Consider the following 23,747-nt stretch of genomic DNA (forward strand, 5'->3'; position numbering starts at 1 on the left):
ACACTTAACAATTTTTCAGCAAAACCGCCAAAAAATGTACCAAAAATTAAAGCGCATCTTTAACTGTCTTCACGACACCCACCGCAATTAGCTCGTCAAACGCTTTAAAGACAATTTCCAACTACACTCGTTTCCACTAATTGCACAACAAAAACCACCGTCACCAGGTCTACTCAGTCAGTTCCAGGAAGTCTGGCTCCCAGGCAGTTGGCCAAGACCTTGGCGATGCCGATGTGGCCGGGTGAAGGGCATTCGCGTGCGGTGACCGGCCGACGAACCGATCTCCTAAATAAATAAATATAGCTGAAAAGCCGGGCGAGGATGTAGAGAGATGGAAGTGTCGAGCGCAGTTTTATGCGGCCATTGGTTTTCATTTTTTACAAGCTTTTGTTTGACTTCCCCTGTTAGTGTGGGACAAATCTTGCAACTGATTTTCTCTAGAGCAAGCTATTTTGGGACGTATGTGATACCGTGAAAATAGTCTAACTACCTACTATCAAATAATTTTAATTTAAAAATTTAATAGAACTGGATTAATTCGTCGGAATTTCTGTGTGTTTATAAATAGAAAGAAATTGAGACATTGCATGCTGTAAACAGTTTATATGGACAAAAATGTATGTGTTACATTATCAGGGTTATTTAGTGTTCAATGTAGGTATATTATGACGTTGTTGCATTTCAATTTTGAAATCTTTAACTTGTATTTAACCATTTGTTTTAAATGTTTTTATTTTTAGTTTCATAGTGTTTTTATCTAAGTAGGTATTTTTTTAGGAATCTTGTGACTGAGAGATAATATAATTCAAATAAAGAATGCCGCTTCTAGCAACTCTATTCCGCGCGCAATATGGCGACTCTCGCGCAGCGTTTACGATCTAATTATGACGATGCGCCGATGTTTACTGCTCTTCGCATCATTTCAGCAACAGTGATGGAAATTAATGAATAATTATAATAAAATATTATTATATTATAATGTGACTAATTTTAAAGCGACATAATCTCGCCGTCGCTAAAATGTAGAGTTGTTAAATATTTACAATGTAATTACCTAGTAAGAAAACTAATATACAAAATCGTTTACAACTGACACTTCTGTTTGCCGAAATATGTGTAAAGAAAACCTTGTGGGTTGTCTTTGGCCATTGGTTTATTTTTTGTTTCTTTAAAAAAATGTCACATAGGCATGTCATGTGTCATGTATTTAATCAATTAGCGATAAAATTTTATTTAATGTTGTTTTAAATCGGTTAATGAAACAGAATAAGAGCTTTGAATGTTAATTCTGTTATTTATTTTCAGGTGAGCTAACATTTTATTTCATAGAAAATTAAATTTTGTTTTGAAAACTGTAAGTTAGGTTTTGAGTACGTAATAAATATGTTATTCATTTTAAGAAACGCGTTAATGCTTTTATTTCAAACAATACCATTAAATATGTATAAATAAATTGATTTATTTATTAATTACACTAGCTTTTGTCGAATGACCTTACTCATGCATTATTCTATAGCGTATTTTCATCAGGGATAATATTCGAATGGTGAAAGAATCTTTCAAATCGGTCTAGTAGTTTCGGAGCCTATTCAATACAAACAATCAAATCTTTCCTCTTTTAAAAATAGTACCTAGATAAAAATGTAGCGCACACTATGTGCGCGTGATACTACTTAGTATTTGCGTTTTTCGTCTCTTCAGCGTATCGAGAAAAGCACACGCTCTGCAAACACTACGGGACTATTCCCACCTCTCGTTCTCACCACTGCAACTCCTGTGTAGCCAGGATCTACAGCTTGACCGCCATAAAAACCCAACCAATGAAGGTCAAGTTTGTCCCGGGGGAAAGTTAAACTGTCATTGGATCCGCAACGAAATTAATCAGAAGAACATAGAAGGAGTTCGAAATTAAGGTCCGACTTCCCTCCATTACAAAGCGAATGACAGGTGACAAACAAAGGTGCAAACACTAGTGTGATCAGAGTCTAAAGAGTCACCGTGAGGTCAAGGTTGCAGCATGCAGAAGATAAAATCTCTATTTGAACTGGTTCTTGACCACGCCGTGCTAAGATGCAAATTAACTATTTGTGACTAATTTTATCGATCGACTAATTTCACCTCGTGGATTCCACCTCAGACCCACGACACCCCTGACGATACCCCTCGTGGTATCGTGGGTCTCTTTAAAGTTGAGTTGAGGATTTTTTATGAGTTTTTTGCCACACCATCTAGTTCCAAAACTTTCTTCCTGTATAAAGTTAGATTAGAGCTTCTGCCAGTGGCTTTGTTCCTGAGGATTTTGAAAAATTATAGCGTTGTGTGCACTACAGTTACTTTGATGTTTAAGTAAGCCATTCTTTATTCAACATTTTCACAGCAATATTAACTTAAAAGTGACATCAAATTCTATCAATTCATACTCACAAGCTTTCGTATATTAGAATATCAAGGGAAGTTAACGCATTACTTTCAAATCATAAATATCTTCACCTAATTAAAATCAATTTCGAAGTACATTTAGCGAGAAAATTACAATGTTCTGCACATTTAGAATAATGTTGCAATTTCTATCAAAATATCAGATGACGCATCGCCACTGTAATAAATTCGCAACTAGGTATATCTCGTTTATAAGATACTTACATTTTAGGTTTATTTGTTGGACGGAGGATTTTGATGCGTCCATCTGTTGAAAGTTTAACAGTGGCCTTTTGGCAAAGTCTGGATTCAACAAAGACAGTAACAATTTTCCACTCATCTGGTATTTCTGTGTTTGATGCGTCTTTTGATTACTTAAGATTATACCAATAGGCCCAAACGTATTTGTTGATATTCCTACAATTGATAAATACTTATTATGTGTTTTTGGAAAATAAACTTTTGAATTTATATCACTTCTTGAATGCAAAATGGCAATTTACCAATATTTTTGTCTCCATTGAAAACTTAAGAGAAAACGTTTAAGAACTAGTATTTCGTAACCAGGTTTAAACTTTAGATTTAACTTTAAGAAATATATTAATTTTGTAACAACACCAGCATAGTCCAAGAATGTATTTTATTTCTAATTAAACATATAATTAAACATATATATTGTTACGAGAGTAATAGATNGAAGAAGAAGAAGAAGAATAATAATTCAACAATATAATTATTATTACTGACGGGATTGCTACCATGTAACTTAATTTGAATTCCGATATTTCGGCACTGTTGCAAGCGCCATGGTCACGGAGTAAGGTACATGGTAGCAATCCTGTCAGAAATAATAATTATGATAGTGACCATGAAAGTTTAAATTAACAAGATAACCTTATTAGCCAGTTAGGTATTTTCTTGTGCAGTATAGTAGTCGTTGAAAATAAAGGGACGGCCTCCANGGCGGTTTCTGACAATGTCCTTTGCTAGGAACACCCAACTCTACATTTTTGTTTGCAAAATTACGCTTATTAAAAAAAGTCTTGTTAGTTTGGATTTGGACTAAATAAATAGAAAGATAATGAAGAAAGAAATAAAAATATTTTTATTTAGTCCAAACATCCTCAGACTCTTACAACAATATAATTGCTTACTTATGTAGTTAAATTTGAACTAAAATAAATACGTATTAAAATGATATTAAATGCCACAATTTTGGACTTGACTCTGTATCAACCAATGGAAGAAACTTTTGACCTAACACAACGTTCATAGCATCACCTTCAAAAATAACTAACGTTTTCTAACAAAAAACGTAACTAATTCAATCATCGGTCGTTGTTGGCATTAGACATAGGTCCGAAAGTTTTGGCAAGCAGTGATCTTCGAATTTTTACTGTAGGTATTCGTTGACCAGACACCATTCACTAATCTAATAGATACGGAACTATTCCCACCTCTCGTTCCCACCGCTGCAACTCCTGTGTAGCCAGGATCTACAGCTTGACCGCCAATAAAAACCAACCAGTGAAGGTCAAGTTTATCCCATTTACGTGACAGATTTATGAAAAAGACTGCTGTTTAGTGCCTAATTAGTTATAAAATATAGGAATACCGTAATAAGTATTCGTTTAACGACCAGAATCAGGTTCGTGAGTCATTCGCCGCTGATAAGGTTATAGGCGATCCCTGACAAGTCCGGACTTGTCGCGAAGAATATTTCCGAGTCTTGCGTCAGCTATCGTATGTTATTTTGCGTACGTGACTAGATTTAATTTTTCTTTTCGAGGACAGTTTTATGTCGTTTTGTTGTGGTTTGATTGATTTTATTTTGTGTCTTATGTTTGCAATCAAATTATTAAGTAGCTAATTGAAATGACACTCAAAATAGTGGAGATTCAAATCTGTAATTAGTTACACATCAATTTCATCATCATCATCATTTCAGCCATAAGACATCCACTGCTGAACATAGGCCTCCCCCAATGATGTCCATAATGACCATTTGGTAGCGGCCTGCATCCAACGCCTTCCTGCTACCTTTATGCGGTCGTCGGTCAACCTTATATTAACCTACGTCCGTTTCCATACGTGGCCTCCACTCCAGAATCATCCACCGTGAAACATCAATTTATAGTCCAATTTTAAGCTGGAGAAACCCAATTTTAAGGGCAAATTTAAACCTAGTTTAATACTGGCCAGCTAAAATGAAAACAGGAGGTTAAAGAAAAGTGACTTCTAACGACTCAATGACATGCTCAACTCAAAACAGTTGCAAAATCAAAAATCAAAATCAAATCAAAATCAAAAAATATTTATTCAGTTTAGACCACAAGTGGCACTTATGAACGTCAATAGAAAATAATAAAAAAAGAAAAGGTAGCCCTTATGGGGCACTTTACATGTCTCCTTATCTTTTGGGCCCTACCAGCGCTTCGAGACAAACATATGCAAATCAAAAACGCGCACGCGCAGACATCAAAGTGTGTGTAGGTACAGTCAACCGCACATCAGACAATATTTTCGTTGTAATATAGTGCCTATTACTACGAGATAAGATTCATAGTGCTGCTTGACGTGCTGTCTGTACTTTCAAAGAGCCCCAATAATTAACAGAGCAATTTGTCAACGTGTTTCGCACGTTTCACGGTGTCGGTGGTGCGTATACGTCAAAATTCGGGGAAACTGACGCTCTTGGACGGGCTACTAAATTTGTGATTTATTTGTGGGTTACTGAAAATCACAGACAGAAAATGGTGTCTTTTCACTCATTTTCCTTGACGCTGAAGGTCGTTATAATAATAGATATAAAGATTTTACACTTAAAAATGTAGAATTTTATATTAGTGGGTACCAAACTACGCGAGACGTAACTCTTTGATAATTTGCTTCCTGAAAGTTATTTATTTTTTATAAAGAAATGAAGATCATAATATTAGAGTGTATAAATAAATAATGTGACATGTCACAATACCATTTTATAACAAAGATAAAAAAAATCTTGATTAATTTTAGACAAAATATAGACTTTTTCACCTATTTCCAATTTAATAAATCAAATGGAAACTTATTGACGACATCGTAAAGGTAGCAGGGAAGTGCTGGATGCAGGCTGCTACCAATCGATCAACGTGGAAAGCATTAGGGGAGGCCTATGTTCAGCAGTGGACGTCCTATGGCTGAAATGATGATGATGATGAATGGAAACTTAATCCCTTGTTCTCTACATTTATTAAAATACCCTTTAATTATTCTGTCCTTGATATCGCATTAATGAAATTGATACCTACGAGTAATAGTGTAATAGCCCATTTATGTAACCGCCAATCTCATGGCCACAACTATTAGTCGCGAGCGACATTGACCTTCATCATAGAATAAAATAGTTACAGAACTTTCTAAATATATGCCAACAAAAAATACGAAAGAAATATAATTTGTAGCCTCAGGGAAAACTAAGAAAACAAAGCATTTTTTGCTTAAAAAATAATTTTTAAAAGTTCTTGAGACAGAAATAAGTATTTTTGCAAATATCATCACGCGATGTCTATTAATTGATTACTGGGAAATCCCATCCAAAGTCATTCTGAGGTAGTTCCCATTTCTGTACACGCATACTTGAGTCATACACAAAAAATATTACAAACTGCACTAAAATAGCTCAACAAATGGTAGCAATATTGATCTAATGATAAATATTGAGAAACATTCTATACATCTAAACGTTGATTTTATTTTATTTATTTATTATTTACAGCAAGCTGCTTGTAGGCATAGAGAAATGATAATGAGTGAAATTGTGACGTACTATTGGACTTCACATCATCATTATTCAGCTATAGGACATCCACTGCTGAACATAGGGCTCAATACTCAATCGTTTATTGCATAACCACATTAGTATTCACATTATCTCCTCCCCCAATGATTTCCCTACAGGCCGGTTGGTAGCGGCCTGCATCCAGCGCCTTCCTGCTACCTTTATGAGGTCGTCGGTCCACTTGTGGGTGGACGTCCTACGCTGCGCTTTCCGGTTGCTTACAATGTTAGGCATAAAAAATGTAGAGTCCTATCATACGACGTTCAATTCTCTATGACACAGGTCATGGTCATTGCGCTGGTCTGCTCAAGGCCAGTCCATTGGCAGTTGTTGCCTAGGCGGCCCTACGCCAGATTTTAATTCGAAAGAAGCGTAACGCTACATAGAATTGACACCGTTGACAACCTGACATGTGTATTTTTGTTAACACGTTTTGGTAGTGCTAGCTTGTTGAAATTTTGTTGGAACATGCTTTAAAGCTATTTGAATCGACTGTAACATAAAATCTATCTAGCTATGTGTCAAAGTATTGTGTAAAAGTGGTGACTAAGTGACTATTTTTTATTTGCGTTTAAAAAGTAAAACTCTCTGCAAATCAATCATATAATATTTTTTTATGCATAACGAGGCAGGTATTTGAGCACAATCGCACCTTATGTTAAATTCTAGGATGGAATATGTCTGCCCTGTAAGTGCCTATTCACTTTCGCCTTGAAAAGGCCCGGAAACACTTGTGACAGAAAATCATAAACTAAACGACTCTATTGGACTTTAATTTATTTCAGCAAAAAGAGTACCAAAACTTAAAGCGCATTTTAACTGTCTTCACGACACCCACCGCAATTAACTCGTCAAACGCTTCAAAGACAATTTCCAACTACACTCGTTTCCACTAATTGCACAACAAAAACCACCGTCACCAGGTCTACTCAGTCAGTTCCAGGAAGTCTGGCTCCCAGGCAGCTGGCCAAGACCTTGGAGGTGGCCGGGTGAAGGGCATCCGCGTGCGGTGACCGGCCGACGAACCGATCTCCTTAATAAATAAATATAGCTGAAAAGCCGGGCGAGGATGTAGAGTGATGGAAGAGATATGCGCAGTTTTAAGCGGCCATTGGTTTTCATTTTTTACAAGGTTTTCTTTTAGTTAGTGTGGGATAAATCTTGCAACTGATTTTCTCTAGAGCAAGCTATTTTGGGACGTATAGTCTAACTACCTACTATCAAATAATTTTAATTTAAAAATTTAATAGAACTGGCTTAATTTGTCGGAATTTCTGTTTGTTTATAAATAGAAAGAAATTGAGACATTGCATGCTGTAAACAGTTTATATGGACAAAAATTTATGTGTTACATTATCAGGGTTATTTAGTGTTGTAAGTATATTATGACGTTGTTGCAATTCAATTTTCAAATCTTTAACTTGTATTTAACCATTTGCTATAAATGTTTCTATTTTTAGTTTCATAGTGTTTTTATCTAAGTAGGTATTTTTAAGGAATCTTGTGACTGAAAGATAATATCATTCAAATAAATAATGCCGCTTCTAGCAGCTCTACTCTGCGCGCAATATGGCGACTCTCGCGCAGCGTTTACGATCTAATTATGACGATGCGCCGATGTTTACTGCTCTTCGCATCATTTCAGCAACAGTGATGGGAATTAATGAATAATTATAATAAAATATTATTATAATGTGACTAATTTTAAAGCGACATAATGTCGCCGTCGCTAAAATGTAGAGTTGTTAAATATTTACAATGTAATTAGTAAGAAAACTAGTATACAAAATCGTTTACAACTGAAACGTCTGTTTGCCGAAATAGGTATGTGTAAAGAAAACCTTGTAGGTTGTCTTTGGACATTGGTTTGTTTTTTTGTTTCTTTAAAAAAATTACACATGGGCATGTCATGTGTCATGGAGATGTATTTAATCAATTAGCGATAAAATGTTATTTATTAAAAAGTATTTATTTATTTAAAACGAGTTACATAGAATTTCTAAATAATAATAATGACTATTGACGATGTCACATAAACCAGTTTTGGTTTTACCGTGCATTTTTTTAAATCGGTTGATAAAACAGAATAAGAGCTTTGAATGCTAATTCTGTTATTTATTTTCAAGTGAGCTAACATTAAATTTTATTTCATTGAATATCAAATTTTGTTTTGAAAACTGTAAGTTAGGTTTTGAGTAATATTCCTATGTTATTTATTTTCAGAAATATGGAAGTTAATGCATTATTATCAGAAATCATAAATAATCTTCACCTAATTAAAATCAATTTCGAAGTACATTTAGCGAGAAAATTACAATGTTCTGCACATTTAGAATAATGTTGCAATTTCTATCAAAATATCAGATGACGCATCGCCACTGTAATAAATTCGCAACTATACCTCGTTTATAAGGTACTTACGCTTTAGGTTTATTTGTTGGACGGAGGATTTTGACGCGTCCATCTGTTGAAAGTTTAACAGTGGCCTGTTGGCAAAGTCTGGATTCAACAAAGACAGTAACAATTTTCCACTCATCTGGTATTTCTGTGTTTGATGCGTCTTTTGATTACTTAAGATTATACCAATAGTCCCAAACGTATTTGTTGATATTCCTACAATTGATAAATACTTATTATGTGTTTTTGGAAAATAAACTTTTGAATTTATATCACTTTTTGGATGCAAAATGGCAATTTACCAATATTTTTGTCTCCATTGAAAACTTAAGAGAAAACATTTAAGACTCTTCTTTCGTAACCAGGTTTAAACAAATGTAGATTTAACTTGAATATTAATATTTGTAACAACACCCACATACATAGTCCAAGAATGTGTTTTATTTCTAATTAAATATAACAAAAAAAGAGGCTGACAAAGATGACTGAGTTTCTTCCGCCACTTCTTCTCAGCACCAGCCCATATGTTGTCCCGAAGTGGTGCCTACCACCAAGCTATTTGGGACGTGTATAAGTGCCCTGGAAAGGGTCTATGTACTGAATAAACTGAATAAAGAATAAACATGGCCCTTAGAGTCTCCTGTATTGAGTCTGGGCAAATTTAGAAAATATTTTTCAAATCCATCAAGTACCATTCAAGGCAACTGACAATTGAACAATCGTCAATGCCGAAGCTTGTGATGCCGATCCCAAATCAATATGTCATACAAACACTTAATAAATCGCCGAAGTGTAAAATTGTATAGGTGTGCCGTTCGGTCATCGTTATTTACCGACTGTGCACCCATTAGGAACGGTTTCCACCAATGCGGAGCGAGCGGAGATGTGTTTTGAATAATCAATGAGATTTCATTATGTCCACATCTCTCATTGGGCGGAAAATAGAAGAATTGTGGTGAGGAATCATTTTTCTACATAAAACTCATTTATTTTTGCAAAAGCACATTGACACGTCCCAGTATTAACCCTACCACTGCTTCAGCCAGGCCAGTGCTGAGAAGAAGCAGTGCAAGAAACTCAGTCACTATTGTTACAGAATTTAACAGTGACGGCGTTGCGGTGCGGAGTGAAGCTATGCGGAATGTGTTTTCCTTTCATATACAGCAATATACTGACAACTGACAGCTACGCACAGCTCACACAGTGATAACTCTTGGGCCCAGAACAGACGGTAAAACGCAACATTCAGTTTCAGTTTCATTCATCAGAATCATCACAAAGTTGCAGTTTCGTTGCAGTTGCGTTTCACCGTCTGTTCTGGGCCTTAGGCCTGATTCTGATTAATGAAACTGAAACTTTCAAACTGGTCGCGTCATGTGTAGTCTCTCAACGGACGCTATGGCAGAAACTTAGATGCAACTCAAAAGGAACTACCTAGCAGTTGCAGTTTCGTTGCTTATCTGTTCTGAGCCTTATGGTCTCCGCTCTTCTCCGCTCTACTTTGGTAAACGCTTCGCCGCACATATCTCGTCTCCGCTCCGCTGTGCCTTGGTGGAAAACGGGCCTTAGAACCGGCAATCAAGCGATCCTATTGTTTATGGGTTCGGCTAGTTCTTACAGAACATAATAACAATGTTCCACGGTAATAATGCGTAATGGACAAGTTCAGTCACGATAATATGGAAATGTAGAGCACGGAGGTATGACTGCACTGTTAGTAAACACAAAGCTTTGTGTCTTACGCGGGTAGCATTAACTCTTTTGACGTAGGTACTAATAAAGTTTAATGTGAAGCAATACAGCGTCCATAGATAAAGGGTCAATATACATAGTTTATCGAACCCATGATGTACGACTAACATATTTCTAAGAACATTGTTACTAACTCTACTAATATAGTCTCTAAGTTCAAATTGTTACTAACCAAACTATGGACTGCTTTTGTCTGAAAATAAATGTTATTTTTTTAATACTACCAACGACATGGAAATAACAATAAAAATGTAGATGATGTTCAAAAATTATATTATTAAAAAAGGTTAACTTTATTTAGCAATTATTTTAAGCAGGACGTCACAGGACATCGTAGTGCGTAAGACCACACAGGGGAAACATCTGTTGTCTAGTATCCATAGTACAAGCTTTACTTAGTTTGGGACTAGAAGCACAGTGTAAAATGTCCAAGGATATTATTATTATTTTAAACAAAATGACAACTGCGTTGGATTGGAGGAATATAGACGTGTGTTGTTGTTTTTAGTAGGTGATATTTTGGTAGGCAATGCTTTTCGGGTAGGTTCACTAAGACGTAGGGAAAGCCCCACATAACCCACTAGTTGCTCTTCAGTTTGTAGCTATGCAATTTTCTGACAGTGAAAAAGTTATTAAAACAGTAACTTGTAACTATTATTTATTATTGACCACACCAAACAATTAGACAAACGAACAGTTTTACTGTGTCAAGGACAGCACGATGTATCTTAGAGTGTCATTACAGTAACGAAAGTAAAGGTGTGTTCACATTGTTTGGTTGTTTATTGCTGGTACTCTATTTCCACCTCTTGCTCTTACAGTTGCAACTCCTATGAATCTAGAAATATATTACTTTGCCAGTTATTAAATATTCAACGAGTCGAACCACCAACAAGGTGGATCGACGACCTCATAAAGGTAGCAGGAAAGCGCTGGATGCAGGCCGCCACCAACTGGCCATTGTGGAAATCATTGGGGGAGGCCTATGTTCAGCAGTGGACGTCCTATGGCTGAAATGATGATGATGATGATGACGAACGTGTACCTAATGATTAAGGAGTCTAAAATCTGAGTTAGAGAAAAAAGCTTAAGAGGCTATGTTGTTCTATAGCTTTCAATGATCTTATCCTGCGTTTAGTATACTTACTAAATGATTGGAAAAGCCTACTTCGCATAACGGGATAAGGCGAAGCATGCAGAAGAAGAAGTAGTCTGTAACTAGATATGGATGCAAGTTTCTTATATTCCCAAGTTTGTAATGAAAATTAATATGGACTCACCTTTACTCAACACATTACCCCAGCTAGGCCTAACGATGATTACTGACTGACAACTTAAATGGTCATTTTATATCTTAATTACGGAGGCAGATTTATATACAACGTTCAATATAAATAGTGCAATAAATAATAAATAGGCGTACGCAATTTATTTAAATAAAACTTAAAGCTTGTCAGTAATTGAGACTCTACAAATCTTACGAAATAGTCGCTATTAACAATAATCTAGTTCAAATAAATTAGTATACATTTTAATTTATGTCATTATCATCATCATCATCATATCAGGACGTCCACTGCTGAACAAAAGGATCCCCAATGATTTCTATAATGATCGGTTGGTAGCAGCCTACATCCAGCGCCTTCCTGCTACCTTTATGTGGTCGTCGATCCACCTTGTGGACGTCCTACGCTGTACTTTCCTGTACGTGGCCTCCCCTCTAGAACCTTGCTGCCCCATCGGCCGTCAGTTCTGCGTACTTTGTGCCCTGCCCATTGCCACTTCAGCTTGCTTATTGCAATATGTACCGTTAATTATGAAAAATCTAAAACGTTAAAACAACGGTATCCTTGTGGCCAATGAGATGCTGTCATAGTGACATTGACGTAATGACTCCGCGCGCTTTTGTGCTAAGTGAGTATCCAGTGTTTTATTTATGAGAATAGATCGACCTGCCTCTAAAAATACTTATGTATATTGTATAAATATGTACTAGATAAGCTGCTCAGAATAAAAATAACATAAAATCACGCAAAAATACGCTCGTCAATAATGACAAAGTTTTATCAGTCTCATTCATGATATGAGTGTTATTTACCGACTACCACCTTTCTGGGCCTCGCGGCACCTGCACTTTTTAATCTATATTTGCTTGCAAACGAATAAATTTAGTGCCTACCTAAATAGGTAGGTTAGGTATCTAGGTAGATAGCACAGGCTATCTAGAAGTTCATAGAAGTATAAGAAAATAAACTGCTCATTATAGGACGAAATGGTAACCGGATCAATGGTCAAACTTCAGAACAGCTCTGTAGGGTAACGTAAATGGCAAACATTTATTAGGCGGAGTTGCACCAACTTACTTTAACCGTAACTATAACAATACAGATGTTTTTTGTGTATGGAGTTTGACATATTTCAGACGTTTGTTAAAGTTAAAGTCAGATAGTTTAACTCGACCTTAGAAGTACATGCTATCAGCAGAATCAAAAAAATTGTGTAACAATGTGAATCTCTACATAATTTTGTTAAACTACGAAGATAGCAAAAAGTCTGACATCTTTATTTTTTGTATTCTAATTACTTTTTAAATCTTGTCCTTGACACAATGTAAGTAATTTTAATTTAAATCAAATTACTGAACATCCACAAATAATACTACGAAAAATTCAGCTCTAAGAATATTTTCAGAATCGTGAGAAAAACACTTGTTTACGTCAAAATTAAATGTCCTTATCGCTAGTGACATGCATGCCCTTATATGGTATCCGCATTCTCAATAACTACAAAAAGGATGTGCGCACTTGAACACTATTATCACTGATATAATCTTGGAACAAGTGTTTTATTTAGAAATGCGATATCAAGGATTACCGTGAAAAACCGTGTTACACTAGACCGTCTGTTTATATACAGTCATAATAATGTGTATTAGGTATTTATTTACTTATGTACACCAAGAATATTTAAGTGTCTACATGGATATATTTAAAACTGTGACTCTACATATTATGATGTATTATGATTTTGCAATGTTCTTTCCTTCGTTCGTTTCAGCCAAATGACGTCCAACTGCTGGACAAAGGCCTCCCCCAAGGTTTTTCACAATGCACGGTCCTGCGTTGCCCGCATCCAGGCTCTTACCGCGACCTTTACCAGATCGTCGGTTGGTTTGCAAATTTTGCAATGTAAATAAGTATAAATGGAAATGGTTAATTTCGTAGAGCTACATTTGAAGCACTTTAGGATCCTGGAAACATCCTGAAGGGCGTAAAATATGGACTAAAGCACTAATTCCTAAGCCCTAAGTAGCTTTGTATACTTAGTACGCGAGGCAAATACATATAACTTCATTTAGGATTAAGTACGATGGTTGGCGGGCAGCATTATTTTGAAGGCAATACCTAAGTTATAAACTCCAGGCTCTAACATTATTGTTGTAATTAAATAATTATTTTAGAAGATGCCGAATTGCCTATAGGACTCACATCAGAAACTATTTTTTGCTAAAATGGGGGCTTCTCAAGACTGTTCCAGAAAAAGCTCACTTTATGCAAAAATGGTTGGTCAGTTCATGGAAATGATCCATCAGTGAAATGATTCATCAATGATGCTTTAAAAATGTCATTGGATTAATAGCTTTTGAGGCTCAGTTCTAGAACTTAAAGAGGCACTAATTTAATATTTCTTATACCATTAAAAGCCATAAATTCATTGCATTGTTGAGTGACAGAACCCAGACTTGACTTTATTTGCTATACTATCTTATCGGGAAGGTCGCCCGCATGCCGATTTGTTAGTCAACTCCACGATAACGCGAGCAGACAATATGGCGGCATGATAAGTGACATTCTAAGGAATAACACGGTTCATTTGATGGAGGATTAGCTGATGTATTGCAAATGAAATAAATGAAATAACCGTGTTTTGTTTTGATTGTCACCGAAATTATCATAATAATACGAGTATGTTATAGATAGAAGAGGACTGTAACAGTTCCCAGTTTCGTAAAGACATTAGGAAATTTAATTAATCTAATGGTCAGAATATTGACCCAATAATGGCACTTCTAGTGATACAACCCACACAAAAAAGGAAGAAAAAAATGTAGAGTCAGATTACTTAACAAGTAACAAGTTTTAGTAATTAAAATAATCCAAATAATCCCATGTTTGTAATTTCAAAAATCTCTAGTTAGGTCACTCTTTCAAATTTCTTTATATAGCAGTAATCTAAAGTCCCATAATTTCTGTCAAAAGTGCAATTAAATAACTATTTATTGTGATAATAAGTTCTTTTAAAGTTTGATGCGGGCTTTAAAATTTTCCAGCGATTACTACCCAAAGGTTAACCATGTTTTTATAATCCTTCATCGAAGATAATCATTTACTCATCTTCAAAAAAAACGGTAACAAAACTAATAACAACGTCCAAAATTGGCGCGGGTTTCGTCGAATCCTCGCATGCGGTAACGGTAAACCGGTAAACGGCTGATTTCGTTTGAAAATCATCTTTATTTGAATGCAGTAAAGATGTAATACGAGTAACACGACACATTTTATCGGTTTCTGAGGATTTAATTAATTCTTACTCATTGGTAACGGGCATCGATGAGTCAGTACTGAACAGCAGCGTTGGAGCGGATATGGTGAAGTAACGTTTTGATTTTTTATATTAATTAAATATCGTTTATTGCATCATTTTAAACAGTAATGGTAGGATGTAAATCTACTACAGTGTAATAGGAAATATTGTTGGAAAATTGTAAGCTCTAATTTGTTAATAATAGAGTTCGTAAAGCAGTCGTGACTATTCATACAAAACAATGGGAGAGTCGCATTTGACAGTCGTCAATTGAATACTCTGCTGTAATAATTCAACAAGAGAACCTTATTAGCCAACTAGCGGCCGCCCACGACTTCGTACGCGTGTATCCCGTTTTACCCCCTTAGGGGTGGAGTTTCATAAAATCCTTTCTTAGCGGATGCCTACGTCATAACATCTACCTGCATGCCAAATTTCAGCCTGATCCATCCAGTGGTTTGGGCTGTGCGTTGATAGATCAATATGTCAGTCAGTCAGTTGGTCAGTCGCCTTTGAGTTATATAATGTATATTATGATTAGGTTATCTACCATATTTTCTTGTGCAGTATAGTAATTATTGAAAATGCAGGGATGGCCTCCAAGTTATGAGTACACACCTCTTACACAGGCCTCCTCGGTCACTGGCACTGTGCGTGAGTCGCCCCAATCAGAACAAGTCCGCACAGGTATCCGTGTGTCCGCGACCATTACACCATTAGCACTTGTTGTTTCTCTCGTACATATTTGTATTGGTTCTGTTATCGAACCAATAAATCGGCGAAGAGAAGATGTATTCGAAATGCTAATAAAAGAGGTATGTTGAGGAGAATTCGAAAGTTTTAAGTACAGTGACCCGACTCGATGGACCGACGACACTCGTTATTAAGTATAGTCGACAAAGTCTAGAGTCTAGATAGAAAAAGCAGGAGATTGCGATATAAGGCGCAATTGCGTCCATAAGTAGACTGCTTCAAACAAATGATGACCAGGCAAACGGGCAGCATTCAAAAAATAAAGGCTTTTACAAAAATATCAAATCAAATACCATTGGAATGTAAATGGAATTTCGACACTGCTCCCCAGGTTATGAAATGTTGGTCATTTCCATCATAATAATGTTTAAAATGATGAGCGGCAAACGGCACCGAAGAAAGCAACAATGTTTAAAATTATACGTAACCACATATTAAAGTGCCAGTGATAATACTAGCAAGTCATATTTTATTCGAGGATGTAGGAGAGCTTGAGAAACTTATAGTGTAGAACCTAACTAAATGTTATTATAATAATGTCAAGATGCTTCAATATACATTCAGTAGGTACTTTTTATTTTATTGTACGTTTCATCATCATCATCAACAACAGCTCTTTACAGTCCACTGCTGGACTATGAGCCTCCTCCACTATAGTGGAGGGTTTTGCCATAATCCCCACGCTTGGCAGGCGAGTTGGAGATCGCAGTTTAAAGATTGATGTTTTTCAGAGAGCGCTGCTGCCCGTTCTCTGTTTGATTCGTGTAGTCCCTAAGTCGACTCTTACGGGAAGAGTAGGGGGTGGTGGTTATTGTATATTTACGATTTTTATATTATTATTACAGTCTAACAAATCATACATCAATCGAACTTTGCCCAAAGAAATTGCGTAAGTTATCCGCTTCTTAAAAATTATGGTGCAATTCAGAAAAATACGTTTAAGTACGCCCTTTATCTGATAATCATCAATAGTATCTAAAGAATGTTAAGTAGCTTTTGAGTCATCAAACAAACAAACTACTGGTAGACAAGTAGACACAAGATACTGGTTTTGTTCGTAAAGTACACACACCGGCAGATTTAGCGGAACGCAAAAAAAAGTATGAAAATAAGGAAAATTACTACTGATCTATGAAATATTTATTATACAAAATAAAGAGATAATTAAAATAAAATAAAATAACATATATTTTTTAAATATTTAGTCGTTTTTATTTAATAAAAAATCATCGAAACGAAATTTCAATTTTTCAGTTTTGAACAAAAATTAGAAANTTTTTTACACGTCTTAGTCATCACAGCTTCGGGACACATACTCTACCACAGCTTCGGGACAATAAAAGGGCCAGTGCGGAGAAGAAGCAGCGCAAGAAACTCAGTCACTATTGTCAGCCTCTTTTTTAAGGGTAAATTCAAATACAAGTCAGCCGTGATCAGAAACGTCTCAACTACCAACCATAGACGATCATAGTGTAGTATTATGATAAGTCTGCAAACAACATTCACCTTTTATCAATTAGTTTGTGTGCTACCAGCTTCAGAGCTTAGAGCAGAAGAGATATTAAAAGAAACATCAAAAAACAAATCATAAAGTAAATACAAGTCAGCCGTGATCAAAAACGTCTAAACTACTAACCATACACGATCATAGTGTAGTATTATCATAATTCTGCAAACAATCCTTCACCTTATTTCTATGACAATAGAGGTGAAAAGAGTAGGATCACTCAGGATCATTTCAACTGAATTGAGTACCTTCTGTCCTTGAATTGAGTACCACTCTACTTACTCACAACTCTGTCCAGTTTTGTTTAAGCTCTTTAAAGTTGAAATTCGATAATTAGTTCTTGGTTTTACTAAAAGACGTGTCATTTTGTCAAAATCCTAGCGCGGTGTCCAGATTTTTGGCCCACCCTTAAACTAAGAAACCGAATACAAAAACCATTGTTAAAAACTGTAGTGTATAGTGCTTTTCTGCTAAATGGGCCTACTAACGGGATTATTCCCACCACTGCAACTCCTGTATAACCAGGATCTATAGCTTGACCGCCATAAAAACCCAACCAATAAAGGTCAAGTTTGTCCCGGGGGAAAGTTAACCTGTCATTGGGCCTACTGCAAACACATTTCTAGTGCTTTTAACCTAGTTTAAAACGAAACGATTGTTAGAAACCTTGGATCTGCTAAAAATGAGTCAGCCACCCGAGATTGTATTCAAAATTATTAAGATAATAAGCGGATACGTACATTTTGGTCACGAACCAATTGACAATGATCACTACGGCTCTATACTAATGATGTTGGGAGAATATCGATAGTCTATAAAAGATTTATCGATATAGGCGGTTATCACACTGCGCCGCGCTCCGTCGCGGAGCGCGTCGCGTTGTCAGTGTGAAGTGCCGCGCGTGTTTTCTATAGAAACTGAGGTACTTGCATACAATGAAAAAATCTGTCGCCCCGCGCTTCGCGACGGAGCGCGGCGCAGTGTGATAACCGCCATACTTGGTTTTCATCATCATCATCATCTCAGCCATAGGACGTCCACTGCTGAACAGCGGCCGCCCCCAATGCTTTCCATGTTGCCCGGTTGGTAGCGGCCAGCGTCCAGCGCCTTCCTTCTACTTTTACGAAGTCGTCGGTCCACCTTGGTCTTATTCATTTCAAATCAAAATCTAAATATTACTTTAAAACTTAGGGTCTTTCCATGACACTTACACACGTTCCAAATATAGCCTACCCTGCTACTACTTCAGGACAACATTTTTTTATGGTCTGGTGCTGAGAAGAAGTGGCGGAAGAAATTCAATCATAGTTTTTTTTATACTAGACAAGGCAGGTATTTGACAGCAATCGCAATCGCAATTAGTGGTTATAAACTTAACTTTACATCGACATCGAAATGATAGCGAAATTAAATCTGTCAGGAAACAGTAAAAAATGTCTAGCTAAAAATAGCATCATAAAAAACCCAACTACGACAAAAAACGACGCTGAAAAAGTATAAAACAAGATTTTCAGAATACTGAACTGAACAAAGTTGCTAATGTAGTTGCATAGTAATTTTCATGTTTGGAAAGGCGCGCGCGCACGGGTGACTTTTGTCACAGTATGTCAACTACTAATTACTGTCATGGTGACAAAAGTTTCTGTGACTGACTGTACGGTAGTCAGTCACAGAAACTTGAATTTTGGGCACATTAGAATAATAATTTTTAACCAAGGTAGATAAAGTTAAAAACGGGACTATTTCCAAAAAACCAAAAATTGTCGACAATTACAGCAAAAATTTACCAAGTGTTATACCATTTTGGAATCCTTACTAAATGCGCCAAATTATGACGTCACTTGCCACACTAGCGTAGTACTTTTTTTTTTCAGTACAGTCAGTTTAAACTAGGAAAATTTTTTATTTTGAAATTTTTTTTGGGAATAATGTATTTTTTTCATCCAAGCTTGAGCAGCTGGTTTTGTAATTTTGATAACAATTTAGAGAAGCATTATTCAGGGTCACATAACAAAAAAAAAATTGGAAAAAGTGAAGATTTGTGGCAACACGAGCAAAAGGACCGTCATCTGGAGTAGAATTTTTTGATTTTTTTTAAATGCCTATTATTTTTTAAATATGCCACATAGATTTTTTTTTTATTTTTCTGATAACCAGCACAACTTGCCTCAACACCCAGTTCCGGCTTGACGTTACATTACGGGACACCCTGTATATATATATTCGAAATGTACAAGTAAAGCGCTTTTAAATGATACCAAACTCGGCATATTTATCTTAACTTTATTTTTTTACTCTGTATGTTTTGTCCGCTAGAGGGCGCCACATTAGCTTTTGTGAAACCCCATATAGCCTATAACCAGCGGATAATTAAGACGCTTCTAATGATATATCATTTGTCGAATTCTGATAAGTAGTTTAGAAGTTACGAGGGAACAGATGAACATACATACAACATACATACATAGCCTGTCAAAATCATAACCCTCCTTTTGCTTTGCCGTAGTCGGGTAAAAATAAAATAGTATCGTCCATCTAAATCTAACACAGATAGCCCGTAATATTATCACAAAATGCTAGTGATTTAATATTATTGCTGCTAGTCATGAAAATACCCGCGTGCATTACAACTTGTAATGGGACGTGTAAAGCAAGCCCGGGTGACGTGACGAAGTTAATAAAACAAACGTTATTATGTCAAGTATTGAGTAATTTGATGATAATTGATTTTTCTGTAATGATTTTATCCAGTGGTTCCAGCAGAAAAAATATGAAATTCTCTTGGTTATTGTAAAAAGTGGTGGATGGTGGACCGACGACCTGATAAAGATAGCAGGAAGGCGCTGGATGCAGGCCGCTACCAACCGTGCGATGTGGAAGTCATTGGGGGAGGCCTATGTTCAGCAGTGGACGTCCTATGGCTGAAATGATGATGATTGTAAAAAGTCCGACACAAACCTTGGGGCTATTACTTTCATAATTGCACACATTTAAATAATCTGTTAATGTGTGTTAATATTAATTCAAGCGATAAGTATAGGCGTGGTCAATAGCAAGGGTTATCACGTGACCTGCGCGTACACACAAACACCTTGCGCTATCGGTGTAATAAATAATTCCTTAAAAGTAAACTTTAATGCCAATGTATTGATAAAGGACCGATATACGTTGTAAATAATGACAGAATAAATAAAGGGAGTAATTTCTGGCATATCGTTCGTTTCAGCCAAATGACGTCCACTGCTGGACAAAGGCCTCATCCAAGGTTTTCCACAATGAACGGTCCTGCGCTGCCCGCATCCAGGCTCTTCCCGCGACCTTTACTAGATCATCGGTCCACCTAGTAGGAGGCCTGCCCACGCTACGTCTTCCAGCCCGTGGTCGCCACTCGAGAACTTTCCTGCCCCAACGGCCATCATCTCTACGAGCTATGTGCCCCGCCCACTGCCACTTGATTGTAGCAATTCTGCGAGCTATGTCGGTCATTTTGGTTCTCCTGCGGATCTGCGCAATTTTTGGCATATAAACCTCTGATTGTACTCGTATGTAGCAATTTTTTCATAGTTAAGTAACATAATCCTTCACTGCTTAGGAATTGTATCGGCCACACTCTCCGAAGTGACCCTCACATCCCCAAGTAGGCTCTGGATTGGAACCTCCAAAGAAAACGCAAACGTGGTCGCCCAAAACAAACTGGCGCATAGTATTTGCCAGATTTTTTTAAAATTTTGGTAGTCATGGTCATCATGGATTCGTTATTATGCTTTCGAAATTAACTACACACTAGAATGTGTAAAGAAGTAATTTTAATTTAAAAAAGTCCAGAGAGAATACATAGAAGGCAGATTAGAGCTTTAGACCATCTGATCAGAATTTTCAGCTAGACTGAAAAATTTTGAGGCAATATTTTTTCACTATGTTACTATTATTTGAAACAGATGTCACCCTAAGAAATATTTCTTTTATATTTATATATTATATAGGTGATTAAATATTAAGTATGTCCCAAGTAAATTAGGTATTCCAAATATACAAATATCGATGTTGTTACCCCACCACTACTTACCGACTAACCTTTACCTACTCGACTGTATTTTGCTTGCAAGTTTAATAATGTTCCGCGGGGCGCTCGTGACGCAACGTTTCGCAAGCTTAATCATAATTTTATCTCACAAATTGCGTTCTGTTGGTGATGTCGATACGTCGCGTATACATCGATAAGAAGTTAGCTCATCACTATTTAAACGGGGTTGATAAAGTTTGTTGACCTTAATTAAAATAACTTGTATAATATAATCCCCAATATTAAGAGAACATTATGAGATGAGACAATGTAGCTCTATATTTTTATAATTCCAAGGCCTATAATATGTACTATGTTCTATGTTATAAAGGTTTTGAATAATTCCAAGGTCATGTAACTTAATATTTCTACTGATATAATCCCTCCAAGTAGGTTAAAAAGTAGGGCTTTACTGAGCTATTAAATAAACTATTAATACTAATTAACACTAACTTAAAACCATNAAACAATTTAATAACTAACTTAAGATAGAATATCTTATTTCCTACTAATAATAAATCCTGCTATCCTACTAATATTGTTAATACGAAAGTTTGGATGTCTGGATGTTTGTTACTCTTTCACGCAAAAAGTACTGAACGGATTTTTAATGAAATTTTACGGTATTATTGTTTATAACCCAGAATAACAGGCTATAATTTATGACGATTTGTGACAAACGAAATTTCACGCGGGTGAAGCCGCGGGCAAAAGCTAGTACAAACATAATGTTATGAGAGGATAGAGATTTTTATTTATATTTTTCTTATAAATAGTAGCTATGTGGTTTCTCCATAGAATATGAGTTAGGTTAATTCCACTATATCTATAATTTATTGGTAAATAATTACGGAACCAGATTGTCTAGGTCAACAACTCTATCGCCCGTGTTCACAAACGATGCTTGCTTAAGTGAAGCAGCAAATCGAACGCACAGCGTTGATTAGAGCTCTGTGATTGGTTCGTGTGTCACCCTGTGCGTCCACGCGCACTGTGAGGGCTCATAGTAATGTTTGTGAATTAGGCGTTTGGCTATTATGGATAGTCCTACAGTAAAATAAAAACAGTTGTAAAAATAAACTACACTCATGAGGGCATTGTAATAGTCACTAAAGCCATCGAACTTCTACGCATAGCATTGCAAAACATTATTATTTGCATAAGCCCATAAGTGCACATAATAATATATTGTTATAAGAAAATGTAATTTATTCAAAATGCATTTTAATCATTTGTGAACAATAGACACATTAACGTATAACTGAGGATGGATCGTCTCACTGGTCGATTGGAACATCTTCGTTTATTACTTTTTATTGGTGAAATTATATTTTTGTATAAAAACTGACTTCTTCAAAATATTTGCAATATTTTTTCTTCCTTCTATAGGTACATACAAGCTCTTATAGAACGACCACTAAGGCTGAGTTGCACTACCTAAATTTGACCGTAACTCGAGTATAACGATAACCGGTGTTTTTTGTACGGAGTTTGGCAGTTTTTTGACGTTTGTCAAAGTTAAATTAAGATGTTGCAACCCAGCCTAAGACTTTCATAAGTAAATCATATTCTTTAAATACTTACATGGGAATGATTAAAGTCATTAAAATTTCAGTAAGCTAAAATACAAAACCAAAAATATTTTTAAGTACATATTTTCGGCACTACTATATCTGTGAATCAAAACCAAGACCAGGGTAATTATTAATCATTAAACCATGGAGTACTATGAGCCTACCGGAACAATCGTAATTTCTTATAGGTAATTTAAGATTGAATTCATAATAATTTAACATTAGACTCGTAGGTAAACATGCCTTTGCAATTACTGTTTGAATCTTTGTGTACATTTTCAAAAGTCATTCCAATTTTCCGTTCATAGCAAACAAGATGTTCCTATAATGTTGCCTTCTACAGTCAGTTGACAGCAGATCAGACTTTACTTTTTTGTTGCAATATACACCTTATTATAACTGATTAAGATGCCGCAGTGTAATGCTTGATGTGCTACAGTACGTACGTGCTCAATTTCAATTGAGCCATCTATGCCTCAATGGATTGTTCTCGCAGAAACCAATAGCCTATGTTCAGCATTTTGTCTGAAATGGTGATAAATCGATCTATACTAATATTATAAAGCTGAAAATTCTGTTTGTTTGCTTGAACGCGCTAATCTCAGAAACTGCTGTTTCGGTTTGAAAAATTTATCTTTGTGTTGAAAAGCATAGCCCATTTATTGAGGAAGGCCCCACACACACTACAGCCAATAGGGGCGGATCAGTAAAGAAAAATGTAGCAAAAACAGGAAATATTATTCAATTATTCCATGTTTGCGCTGCTACATCAGGACCACACCAGCGACGCTAGCGTCCCCTATAACCAAGCATGCTCCATAGAAAGAGGTCTATGGATCCAAAGAGAATATTGTCTATGCGACTACCGGCGTGGGCGCG

This window comes from Ostrinia furnacalis, unplaced genomic scaffold, assembly GCF_004193835.3.
Source record: "Ostrinia furnacalis isolate ACB-3 unplaced genomic scaffold, ASM419383v2 OfSCF2506, whole genome shotgun sequence".
NCBI lineage: Eukaryota > Metazoa > Arthropoda > Insecta > Lepidoptera > Crambidae > Ostrinia > Ostrinia furnacalis.